A 13,456-nucleotide genomic window follows, 5' to 3' on the forward strand; every position below is an offset into this window, starting at 1 on the left:
TCCTCACTATTCAAGCCATTCCTTTCTCCATGCACATTCAAGTCAAAATGGCAGTTGTAAATTTCAGGGCTTCTTTACACAGAGCTTTTATCCTGCTATTGAGATTGCTCACTCACAGAAGTTTGTGGCCCCTTTAGATGATGCTGTTAACCTCCAGGGCGTCTCCTGCACTAAATGACCTTTATTCCGTTTTTAAATAGATCAGAGATAATGAGCTATCAAATTACCCCGGTTGTGTTCCACTTGAGTTCTCTCCTTGAAAAAGGAAAGGCTGCAAGAAGAGGAGTGAGATCAATGAAACATATGGCAGACTCAGATAAGGGGGAGAAGGAGGGGGGAAGGGGAGGCGGAAAAGGAAGCGAGTGTAAAGGGAGTCCATTGTGATGCTGCACTTAAAATGGAAGCAGAAAGCCTCATTTTAAATGTGGGATTTTAGGCTGATGTAGAGATGCTCTCAGCCACTGCTTGAGACAAAAAGGGAATGTAGCGTGACTAAGATCATATCTAACATCATAAGTATACATAGCAGTCATAATGCCTATTAGAAGTGTTCAGTGCATTCACAGAACAGAAGTAGAGTCCTGCTGGATCAGACCAAAGGCCTACCTAGTTCAGAATTCTGTTCCTACAATGGCCAGCCAGCTGCTCCAACGGGAAGGAGGACATGAGTGCAATAGCAACCTCCCACTTGTGTTCCCCAGCAACTGGCATTGAGAGGCATACTGGAGCCAGTATATAGCCATCATGACTAGTAGCCATCGATAACCTTATCCTCCATGAATTTGGCCAATCCCCCTTTAAAGCCACTCTTCTTATGCTGATGCTTCATAAATAAAACCTGTTGCTGTTGCTGCTGATGCTGTTGCAAGGTTCCTGAACAGTAGACAGATGGATGCTAGAATGTTAATTTTATCCAGCAATTACAGATACTCAAAGATTTTGTTTTATTTTGTGCTGTTAATAAAACAGGTTCACTAAATTGCTTGGAATCCAAATGTTAATTGATTACTCGTTTTGGGAAGCCTTTCATTAATACCATCTCTGGCTGGTACTCAAACTGTTTTTGCAAGAAAGCATTAAAATCTGCTTATAGACATTAATATGATGCTTGCGTCAAGCAAGATTCAGTGGCAGTACACAGGGACAGAGATACTGATGAAGACAACAGAGCTGGCCTTCCTCGGCGGCACATGACCAGAGTGGTGGAATGAGCACCAGTCCCCCTGTGACCATAGACCATTTTAACCTATGTGTGCTTGTTAACTTACACTGATTTACTGACAATTTATGTCAGATCTTTAAGATGCAGAAGCCTGTCTGGAATCTAGGCCAGGAAACCTACGGGACTGGCGATGCCGTGCAATGCGCAACTATGGACAACCCTCAGGAACTTCAAAGAGGCTTAAGCAATCCATTTGAGCCCCAGCCTTGGGCACTGCAAGCCCTTAAGCAAGTGCCCTGATGCACGCCTGCTGAAGGCTACTGCGGCACTGCTGAGGCCGCCGCACAAACATGCAGCTATCCCAGACTGTTTGCACACAGGCTATTTACTCTGGGGTTGCCATTCATTGTTTACTCACTTTTGACAGGGCAGCCACATGATTTCGTCCTCGGATCATCATTCTCCTGGGTTTTCTCCCCATGCTGATTCTGTCTCTTTTGGGAGCTCCCACGGACCAGCAGGTGTAGGTGTAGATCAGCCTTCCCCAACCTGGCACCCCACAGATATGATGGACAACAACTCCCATTATCCCACCCAGCAGGACCACATGCCATGCTGGGTGGGGATTATGGGAGTTGTAGTCCACCACACCTGGCAAGTGTCAGGTTGGGGAAGGCTGGGCTAGATCACTTTAGCGCTACTCTTCCACCTTTCCAAAGAGGGGCGGTCGATGCTTTGGGCAGTTGCGCCCTGTCACTTCACTTCAGCACACCTTCACCAATATCGTTCTGGTCAGTGTCGTTGTAGCAGTGTGTTCATTACTGATTTGTAATCAGTTTTTTAAAACTGTGCTAAAATGGTTTTTTCCCTACATTAAAAAAGTAAATATTCACGCAAGTGCTTCATTGCAATGGATGTATACAGTTTATTTACAAACAGCTGAAAATCATAGGCAGACTCTCTGTTGGGCAGCGCGAATTCCCCATGCAGCAATTTCGTTTCACCCTTTTGCACAAAATTTAAACAAGCCTATGATAAATTACAGTTAAGTACTATTGTGTGAATCCTTTAATTATTTTAAAACGTAAGCCAGAAAGGTCTGTTAGCACAAATGGCGTGGTCAGGTGCAACGTCCCTTCTCTGACCACATGGCTATGTTTCCAACACTCGAAATTGGCAGTTGGTAAAATTAAGTTGCCAATTTTGAGTTTTTGAAACATACTTATCAAAGATCTCTGCTGCCATTTTAGACACATTCCCTGAAGTGGGCCTGGTGGGCTGAAACATGTTGGGCTTAAAAATCTATATCTATCATCTATCTATCTATCTATCTATCTATCTATCTATCTATCTATCTATCTATCTATCTATCTTATCTATCTATATCAGTATCTTAAGACCTGGTCTCTCCTTTTCTTTTTTGGGTAATTTTCCAGTGGATGCTTTCTGGGGGATTTTGCATGGGTAGTGCTAAAAGCCTGGAAGCACCCCAGCTTTGATTAGTTGAATGATTGATTTGCCCTGGGCATTCTGGTAGAGTCAGAGAAAGATCATCATCACGGGACAAACCCTACAAAGTCCTGTTGAGAGCCAAAGGAATATGCTGTTTACTGCAGCAGCCAAATTCCTTTGGTTGCATCACTGGTAAGGGCAAAGGTAATAACTATGTTATAGCCACAGGGTAGAGCTCTTGGGAAGCGTAAAAATGTTTTCTGATAGAACAAGGATGGAGTGGGTGGGATTCTACTAGATTTAGTAAAAAAAGAAATGGTACACAAGTAAAGTGTATCTACTAGTTGCTTTTGTAGGGATAAGTCCTAGGAACAGGTCCACACCCTACCCTAATAGTATCCCTAAATAGATAATTAAGGAGGCATGAATTTCCTTTCCATTTTTTTCATGGGGTGCATCTGCACTAGGTGCTTAGTGTGGAATTGCCATGCTTTGTTCATCCACTTTTTATGGGGAATCCATATGATGCAGCCATCCTGTCAGTGTGGTGCTGTATTTTCCCTGTGGCTCTTTTCTCAGGCCACAGAAGGCCTGATTTTCTTCAGAAGAATGGAAGAGCAGTATGATCTCCCGAGGTGCAGATACTCCTAGCACTAGTCTTCCATCTTTTCAAAAGGTGTTTGATGTGGGCCCTGCCCTATGGGTCAGATGAACCTATTGGGCAGGTCAGCACACATTCCCAATAACATTTCTGTGCACTAAGATTATCTGCCCAGTGCCAGCTCCAGGTTTTTGCAGGCCCTTGGGTAAGACACCCTCAGTCGGCCCCCTCCTGCAGGGAGCCATATTGTCTCACCACCGTTGTCACCAGCTGCTCCTCCTCCTCTTTCTTATCATTGCTGCCACTTGCTTTCTTGACAGGCAGAGAGCCGGTCAGGACACAGTCGCATCTACTGCTGCCGCTTCTCACCCCTACCGTTGTCTGGGCCAAAGTGAGAGGTAGGTGAACAAGGAGGCTGCAAAGGCGAAGAAAAGGGTCAACTCCAGGGGGCTTTTGTCAGTGGGCCTCTGCTGGGTTTTGGACCCTTGGCAGGTGCCCAGCCATGCCTACCCTTGCCACCAACTCTGCATCTGACAGTGCTCTCTTCCTTCCCCCCCCCACACCATCTGAGATGAGGTGGGTGCCAACTAAGGAGGAAGATTTTTCGGCTGTCTTTGAAATTCTCTCCCCAGAGAGGTTGCTTGGTGCTCATCCTGTTACCTTTTCAGCACCTGTCAAAGACCTTTTTATTCTCTCAGGCTGTTTAAAGGGTTTGAGCTGCTTTTTATGCTGCTTTTGAACTATTACCTTATGATTGTGTTTATTGTTATTTGCAATTTTGTAAGCTGTCGTAACAACTGACATTGAAGGATGGCTATAGAACATGGTTAAATAAATAATAATGAAATCAAACTCTCCAAGGAAACCTGAGCACAGGAACCTGTATGAACCATGTGCATTGAGCAAATTTCTATGGTCAGCACCCATAGAACAGCCTGAGTAATTCCATATTTCCAAGAGGATACTGACTTGCATTTATCAAATGACAGGAATGCTGGGAGTTGTAGGACTTTTTTCTGCCTATACGTGCATAGAATTGTGGCCTAAAATGCTCTTGTGTGACTTGTGAAAGCGGGTTTTTAGGTGGTGTATACTCCACTTTTCTTGCTTTGTGAGCCACTGATGGACCAAAGCCAATTTCATGATAATCCAGATAAAAGCTGAAAATGTTCTGCCTGGGTTTCGATGTAGATCTGCCCTTGTTTCTTTTTTAAAAATTAAAGCTATTTACAATGCTGAATTCCACACTCAATGCCAATTTTTGCACCAGCATGATGTAATTGTGGGATACCAAAAGTCCACATGCCTTCTCTTAGAACTCAGTGTATATGCCTCAGGGATCAAATAAATTCCTCACACTGGGTGGGTTCGCATGACATGCTAAGCCACCCTGCAAATAAGCTACACAGTGTGGGTTGTTCATAGAACAACCCACAGTGCGCATGACAGACGACTGACCTCACTGTGGGTTGTTCTCCCCCTCCTTCCCCCTCAGTCTTCCAGCCGATACCCCAGTGACTTTCTTCAGGGGACAGAACAGAAAGGAATACTCTCATTTTCCTGTCTTCCTCTCCCCTCTTTCTGTGTGTAACCCTGGTCCAACAAATGTCACTTGTATAATCATATGCAGAAGTTCTGTTAATTCCCTTAGCATGTGATAACAGCCACTGTCTAGAGATGGTAATATGACAGAATTGTAACACGTTTTCTGCCAGTCCTGAGTGCAGTCAAGTCACTCGGAAATTTGTGCATCAGTCTCAATATACTATATGTTTCACCAATATGATTACGTTAATAAAACAGGAGCTTTATCCCTTTTACCCTTATACAATGCTCCATTTAGGCTGTGAGTTTTAGATTCAAAGGACAACAGAGTCAAGTCAGAGAGTCCTCTAATTTCATATTGTGCAGACCTCTTCATTTTCCTAGAGGATTACTGCATTATTTTTAGAAATGTGCTCAGTCCCTCTTTCACAGTTAACCTCCATTACCCCAGCACATGACCTTACCACACTCTCAGACACTTCTTAAGTACATCTGTCAACATTATCGCAACGGGCCATCGGGACACTAAAATGATATGTTCTGTTAGTCTTCACAACAAAGTCTCACTATGCTAAGGCTGCTGCTACAATGTGGCAAGGACCACATTTTCTCAGATGCCAATGAACACCATTTCCAATGTTCGATGCAGCTGGAATTCCACAGATTATAAACCTGAATACATTTATTTTCAAAGTTGATAGTTTGCCGTGATAGGCTACGTAAATACTTACATAGCCTATCACGGCAGCCTGGCTGGACGCAAATGGCGGCTGCTGCGGCGGCTGCCATTTGCGTCCCCACCAGCCAGTCCGCGGCTGGAACTCCAGCTGTGGATGGCCCTGGCCGGCTGCTCTGTGGGGCTGCCACAGAGCGGAGCCGGCCAGGCAGGATTCCGGGGGGGAGGACTGGATCGCCTCCCCCCCCCCGTCGAGGATTCCGGGGGGAGGGATGGAGCGCCTCCCCCCCACCGCGAATCACATCCGCGAAAAGGCAAGTGACTTTCATACATCCCTACTCTACTGGCAGATCAGACACTATTAAAAAACCTGTGTGTGTCAGAAAAAGCTGGGTTTCTCTGGACAATTAGTTGTCTATGTGGATGGAGGTTTTGTGCATGAACTCCATGTGAGCCCCCACCTGAAGTCTGAAATGGTACTGTCAGGGTTGGATTGGAGCCCATAGAGCCCCAAAGCAGTTCTGATTCTGAGGAAGAGATAGAAACCGTGGGAGAGGAACTGGCATGCTGTTCAGAGGCGCAGCTGGAGGGAGACCCCCTCCCTGCTCACATTCCTGAGAGTGACAATGACCCTGGCAGGGAGAGGGAGGGACAACTGGAGTTTTGGATGCGAGGCACCGGCGCAGGGACAAGTGAGAGGTTGCGGGCGCCGAGAGGAGGCACTAAGCCCACTTGCCGCGACGACAACAGCTGCACCCCGATGCCCCACGAGAAAGGGGTGGACTCTCTCCTCCTAGCCCTTAAGTTCAGAGGCTTCCCGCCCTTTCCCTCCAAATAAAGACCAACTGATTCCCTAAGGCTAGAACCCCCTGGTAGGTAGCTCTCTTAAGTTTTCCTCTTAGGCTCAGGCAATTAGCATCTGTAAGCATCATTAAGTTGAATGGAAATAAAGCCTTGGAAAAGAGCCCTATTGTCTGCATGTTGATTCTGGCTACTTGAGGATTTCAGAAGGCAGCAAGGGCACACCCCACCTCAGTAAGAACTATGCCTAGAGACCAGCTCCACCCTTATGTTTAATCATGGCCTCAACTGGGAAGACGTTTTAAAGTTTAAAATCTATTCACCAAATCAGGATTGTAAAAGGCATGTGGCTATTAAAAGTAACTATATGGGATTTGTCAAAAATGTAAGAGCAGAAGGACTGGACAAGCCTCTCTGCATTTTTGAATATCTGGTGTCTGAGGGAGGAGGATGAAAGAACATCAAACTTTCTGAACGCCAAGGAGGACCAAAGGGCAAAATTATTAACCTACAACGTACAAAGCATTACAAGTTAGATCAAAAAATGGCACAAAAGTAAACCACAGACCAAGGCCAAGTCAATCTTAAACTCATCTGCTTGTGAATAAACATCATTTACTCATTTGGGGGTGGGGAGTGGGGAGGATTTCTCATGCAACAGAGCTGACTAGCTAGAAATGGCATTCATGAGGCAAAACAGGCTGGTGTTTATGTTCAACACAGACATTTGTGGGGAGCCAGGAGAAAGGAACTGAAGGTCAGAACTTGCTTCTGTGTTCATAGTATAACCAGTATTGTATGTTCTGGAAGTATTCTCTCCAGTCAAGTTAGGGCAGGGATCCCGCACTCCACCCCCTTGCCTTCTTCAGTAGTGCAAAATTAATTTTTAAGTAATTAATTAATATTCTGCCTTTCTGCTAAAAAGGGTACTCAAGGCAGCTAACAATCATAACATACGGGTAAAAAACAAAATCTTAATTAAAACATAACATAAAAACAGATCCATAAAAACACAATTAAAAACACAACAACAAAAGAAATAGCACCCAACCAATTAAAAAAAACCTTCAGCAACAGACTGGGGTCGGGGGGGGGGGGGTTGGGTCAGGTCTCCACAGTGAACTGGCTCTTTTTCGAGGTCATTCGGGGCACATGATGTCATGGCCATCCCACAGCCACCCTGGAGCTTTTTGTGGAAAAAATGGATTTCCTGAGACTACTTTAAGTCCGATTCTTTTCCTTAAGTCAGGTTCTCCATGGTATAGTTGTGTGTCCCAGCTCTCACATTTACCTTGGGTATGCTAACTGTGACCCCGGTCAAGGGGTGTTTCCTATCCCTGTGTTCCCAGCACAAAGCAATTCGTGTCTACTCAGAAGTAAGTCTCATTGTGGTCAATGAGGCTTGTCTCCTGAAATGTGCACTCCAGAAGTTACCGAGTACTTCTGAATTTACAGAGATCCCCCTCAATCAAAATTGTTGTTGTTGTTGAGTCATTCAGTCATGTCCGACTCTTCGTGACCCCATAAGAATTTGCCACAGTTTGTTGTGATCCACACAATCAAAGGCTTTAGCGTAGCCAATGAAGCAGAAATAGACGTTTTTCTGGAATTCTCTTGCTTTCTCCATGATCCAGCAAATGTTGGCGATAAGCACTAATTCCCTAAAAGCTGTAAAGTGCTACCTTGAAGCTGAGATTCTCCATTGTTTGGTTTATTGTTCAGAAGTAACTAATTCACACCTTCAACCCTGCGCTGCATCGGGTTAGAAAGGGGGCTGGCTTCCCATCCCGGTCTTTCCCAGCACAAACCAATTAGTGTCTATTCAGAAGTAACTCCCACTGTGGTCAATGGGGCTTGTTCCTGAAATGTGCACTCCAGAAGTTACCGAGTTTCCCATGAATTGAAATAACACATTTAGGAGCCTTAATGTCGAAGCTGCATGTCTTTGATGTTTGCTTCCTTGCTTTTCCGAAGTAATAATTCCCAGCTTTCATCCTTTGCAGCATTGGGAGCTTCAGTGGAAAGGAGAAAGGGTATTAGAAAGGGAGCTGGTTGGAGCCATGGTGCTTCAAGTATTCAGAGGCTTAACTCTCCTAATAAAGGCTGTGCAAAGCTTTGAAGCTTTGATTGTTCTCAGCATCAGGAGCTTCAGGGGAGAAAGAAGGCTGCATCTGTGTTTCTGTAATGTTTGCTTTGGAGTAATGAATGTGATGATTTGAAGCTTCGATCATTTGCAGCTTTGTCAGCTGTAAGGAAGGACGGGAAGCCTCTCACATTTTTGAGGGGTGGCGAAGCCTCTTGCACTGGTTGATCAGCCCTTGCCAGTCTGATGATCATGGAATCATAGGGTTGGAAGGGGTCTACAAGACCATCGAGTCCAACCCCCTCCTCAGTGCAGGAAGCCTTATTCCCGAAGGTGGTCTCCCATCCAAGTACTAACCAGGGCTGACCCTGCTTAGCTTCTGAGATCAGATGAGATTGGGCACATCCAGCCCTTGTTCACTCCAATCCCCCCACCCTACCCAGAAGTATGTTCCTGTGAAGGGACTTAGAATGGTCCAGTGCACTCGTTCATAGAGCCCTGTGTGGACCAAAGCCAGCTCCTTGAAAAATCTGGGTAAGCCACCATTGGCTTCTCCTTCCATTGTCATGGAGACAGCCTCCAGCTTACATGCTAAAGAGCTGCCTGAATAAGAACATCTTTTTCTGCTGGCAGAAGGATAACAGAGAGGGGGTCAACCTAGCCTAGGGAGTTCCAGGGCCTGAAAGCAACCACGAAAAAGTAGGGCTGTGCACCACCTTGTTACGAAGCCCGAATAATGAGGCAAAGTGGGCTGTTTCGGAGCAAAAGCCTCGTGATACGAGGTGGGTCAGAGCAGTACTGACGCGCCCCGGGGTGAAGCCCCCCCCCCCATGAAGCGCCTCCTCCGCCTCATATATTCAGAGCTCTACTGAATGCCTGAGAAGTCCAGACAGGCTGTCTCCAAAATGTATCAACTTCTCAATGCTCATGTGGGGGGGTGGGGAGGGAGAAGGCGAGTGCAGGAGGAAAAGGGAGTGTGCTTTGGCGAATAGGAACTCTCAGCCAGAACCGACGCCAGCAGTCTCCAATCAGAGAGAGCAGTGGCAAATGGGGTATATATACTTCGGTGAAAGGCTGCATTCGGTCATTGTGGTAGCTCTGTCTTTGGGAGAGAGGGCTGGTGTGGGTAGAAGATGGTGTGCGTGCGTGCGCATGTGTGCATGTGGGGAACAACCTAGGAGTTGTTCCTTCAATTTATTAAATTTTGATCGCCATTAGGCTTTCCTCAAAATTTAAATTAAAAGGAAACAGTTTGGCTCTACTGGGAGTGTTTCCTTCCCTTGCTCCTTGATTGTCTGTCCCCATTGGGAAGGTGTCTTTTTCAGCACCTCTTCCAGCTGCCTTCTCCTATTTCTTTCTACCTCCAACTGGTTATTTGTATTTGATTAGATTCATCTCTCCCTTCCATATTTTTTCAAACTAACATAGCTTTTCCTTGCAAGTTGCTGCTATGCTCCCCCTCCCCTGCCATTCCTGTGTGTTTGTTTACCTTGATTTTGGACTCTGGAGAAAGCTGCGTTTGTTGTGTAACGTTGAGCCTTACTTCTGCTTTCTCCTTTCTGTTTCCTTGTCATTTTTGTCAGTCAAGTCTGTCTCTTTTAGATTTTTACAAACTCAGTCTTATTTCGATTTTTAAAAACAATCTGGGCATATACACCCCCCCCCTTTTAAGTCATATTCAAGCATTTAGTTTTTTCTTTCTTTCTAAATTCTTAAAGAAAGGCATATTATAGCAGCCTATGTGTGTAGTGTCCCCCCGCCCCGCTGCAGTGAACTGTCTGTATCTTCTCTGTGTTGATCCTCCCCAAACAGAAATTAAAGAAGTTTTTTTTTTTAAGGGTTTGATTTGGCTGTTATCTAATTGCCTGCACTGTTACCCTGTATTTCTTGAAGTTATCCTGCCTTCCATAAAAGAACTCAAAATATAAAACAATAATTAAAGACACCCATCATTTGCTTAGGTAGTTGTGCTTTTCTTTACCTCTTGTGTGTCTGTGTCCATGTATGTGTGCGTGCCAGGTTGTTGTTCCACCAACACTATATGTTCCAATGTCAAGGCAGTGTTGAAAAACCACGAGACACATAGTATTTATATTAATTATTCCAATAACACTCCACTGTGTGGCAAAGCAATCCAGCGCAATATGAGGCATCTTCAGGGTGTTGGCAGGGGCAGAGGTGGGCGCAGTGCTGCTGTCAGTAGCAGCAGTGTTAGGCGAGCTGTCTGACCCCTAGTCCATATAGTGCGTCCCGCTGGAGTAGGGCAGAAGAGCAAGGAGGCCAGTTGCTGTGCTTGGAGGTCACTGTTTGAGGAGGCTGGCGTGGGCCCATGCAGTAGCCGCATGCTTGCCCAAGGCGGAGAAGCATCTCCTTCTGTAGTGGAAGAGGGGAGCCCGCTCATGGACGTCAGGTCAGAGGTGTCTGATGTCCTCAGCGTGGTGGAGGGTGAAGAGGAGGATGTGTCCAGGGTGTGTTGGAGGAGGAGCAGCAGGCAGAGGCTCCAGGGCACAATCCCTCTTCCATTGTTCCCCCCGCTCGTGTGTGCGCCCCCAGACTGAAGGCAGCCAGCCTGCATCTCCTCCTCCTCCCCCGAAACGTCAGGGCAGTGTTGTGTGGGACCACTTTGAGTTGAGAGTCGATCCGAGGACTGCTGTGTGCCGCCACTGCAAGGCGTCTCTGAGCAGGGGAAACAGCCAGGGCACTACAGCCCCAGCAGCTGCTCCTGCACTTCAGGAGGCAGCACCAGTCAGTCTTGCTCGGGGGAGAGGCCCCCCACGTCCCAGCAGGCCGGCAGCAGGGGCAAGCAGAAGGCTGGTAGTGGCTCCGGAACTCCTGCAAGCTCTTCGTCTCTCGTCCCCAAGAGGCTTAGGCAGGCCACCGTGGAGGAGATGGGGTGGGGGAAGTGTGGGTCCACCAGGTGGAGGTTTCCAGCATTCAAAAACCAGTGGCCCTTCTGGGATGGGCACTGACGGTGTTCATTCAAGAAACGTTCAAAATAATAATTTAGTGTGGCTAAAAAAGGTAAAGATGTCCCCAACCAGTCGTGTCTGACTCTAGGGTGTGGTGCTCATCTCCATTTCTAAGCTGAAGAGCCAGCGCTGTCCGAAGACGCTTCCGTGGTCATGTGGCCGGCATGACTGAACACTGAGGTGCACGGAATGCTGTTACCTTTCCTGCCGAGGCGGTACCTATTTATCTACTTGCAATTTCTTGCTTTTGAACTGCTAGGTTGGCAGAAGCTGGGACTGAAGACGGGCGCTCACTCTGTCACGCAGCACTCGGGTCTCGAACTGCTGAGCAGATTAAAAAAAAAAAAAAAACTCTTCCAGCAGGCCTGCCAGGTAATGTGTGTATTCGGCCATAGAGAGGCTGAACCAGTGTTTCTCCTGAATAAGGGTTGTTTTGCACTTCAAAGAAACCTGCAGCAGAGATCAGGGGTAATGACCTCTGCTTCAACCCACTTTCCCTTCTGAGTTTGGTCTTATTTTCTGGGAATATCAAATTCAACCTGCGCCTAGCACACAAGCTGGTGGGCCAAACTGCCTGGACTTTGGTGGGTGGGATGCCCTCAAGGGGGGCTGGGAGGGGCCCAGGTGTCATGCACGTCCGTGAAAACAGGGAGAAGTTACAGCTCTTTGCTTTGAGAGTTTCTGTGGAAAACATATTTTAACTCCACCTAGCACAAAAACTACTGGGCCAAACTGTCCGAAGATTTGTTTGTGGCCTCCTCTCCAGCGGGGTGGAGAGGTCTCCAAATTTCATGCCTGTAGCATAAAAACTAAAAAAGTTATGACTGTTTGTGTTTTCCCATGCAAGTTAATGGGAAAACACACAAAATGTGTGATCCGGATATCCGAATCTCACTTTGGATTTGGATCCGAGTCAAAGCAGAGGGGGTCCAAATCAATTTGAGATGGATGGGCATCTGAAGTGGATCGTGGTGGTGGTGTCTGTGCACAGCCCTACCAAGAAGGCCCTCTCTCGCATCTCCACCAAACATGTCTCTGATGATGGTGGGACGAAAAGAAGGGCCTCTCCTGAAGATCTTAAAACCTAGGCAGGCTCATAAGGGAAAATGTGGTCTTTCAAGTAGCCTGGTTCCAAGCTGTATCGGGCTTTCTAGGTCACAACCAGCACTCTGAATTGTGCCCAGGAACAGACCGGTAGCCAGTGAAGCTGTTGTAACAGGGGCCTCATGCGCTCCCTGTAACCGTCCCCAGCCACATTCTGGCCGCAGCTTTCTGGATCAGTTGACGTCTCTGAACATTTTTCAAAGGCAGCCCCACATGGAGTGTGTTACAGTTACAGCTCAAATGAGATGTGACTAAGGTGTGTAGCTAATTTTTAGGCCTCATCTAGTGGTTATCCCTCTAAAGGGTGTCTTGCGCCATCCTTGCTGTTGCTTAGTAGGTAGAACACCAAAGACCAGCCCACTCTTTACACAAACGTGTCCCAGGTGGAGGTGGGCGCTTGATACTGCTGCAAACTGGTGTTTCTGGCTGGAAGACAGAGGCAACTGAAGGAGGTAGAGTACCAAGTGAGGGCTCTGGGGTGGGGGTGGGGGGGCACTGAACAGATTGGGAACATAGTCTTTAGAGCAGCAGTCCCCAACCTTTTTGGCACCAGGGACCGGTCTCGTGGAAGACAATTTTTCCATCGGGGGGGGGGGATGGTTTCGCTGGCAGACTTCTGGCAGCTGGGACGCAAATGGCGTCTGTGTAGCGGACGCCATTTGCGTCCCTGTTCTTCAAGTAATAGGCTACGTAAATCTTTACGTAGCCTATTACTGCAAATCTTTACGTAGCCTATTACCGCAAATCTTTACGTAGCCTATTACTTTGTCCCTGTTCTTCAAAAAGGGTAAAAAGGAGAAATCTGGGAACTACAGACCAGTCAGTCTGATATCAATCCCTAGGAAAATTCTGGAGCAAATGATAAAGCAATCCATCTGGAAGCACCTTGAAAACAATGCAGTGATTACTCAAAGCCAACATGGATTTGTCAAAAAGAAGTCCTGCCAGACGAATCTGATCTCATTTTTTGATCAAGTCACCTCCCTTGTGGACCGCGGGAATGCTGTAGACATCATATACCTCGACTTCAGCAAAACTTTTGACAAAGTGCCCCATGATATCC

General features: G+C 46.7%; 1 long non-coding RNA gene across 1 annotated transcript; it reads left to right on the forward strand.

Annotated features, from left to right (window-relative positions):
- The first annotated feature begins 3,529 nt into the window (after window positions 1-3,529).
- On the forward strand, window positions 3,530-11,661 carry LOC146359195 (uncharacterized). The gene is made up of 2 exons (XR_014786590.1): window positions 3,530-3,613; window positions 11,549-11,661. It is a non-coding gene; the product is annotated as an uncharacterized LOC146359195 (long non-coding RNA).
- Window positions 11,662-13,456: the final 1,795 nt, after the last annotated feature.

The sequence above is a fragment of the Heloderma suspectum genome, chromosome 1 (assembly GCF_057233095.1).
Source record: "Heloderma suspectum isolate Gila_16-S chromosome 1, 16-S_ref, whole genome shotgun sequence".
NCBI lineage: Eukaryota > Metazoa > Chordata > Lepidosauria > Squamata > Helodermatidae > Heloderma > Heloderma suspectum.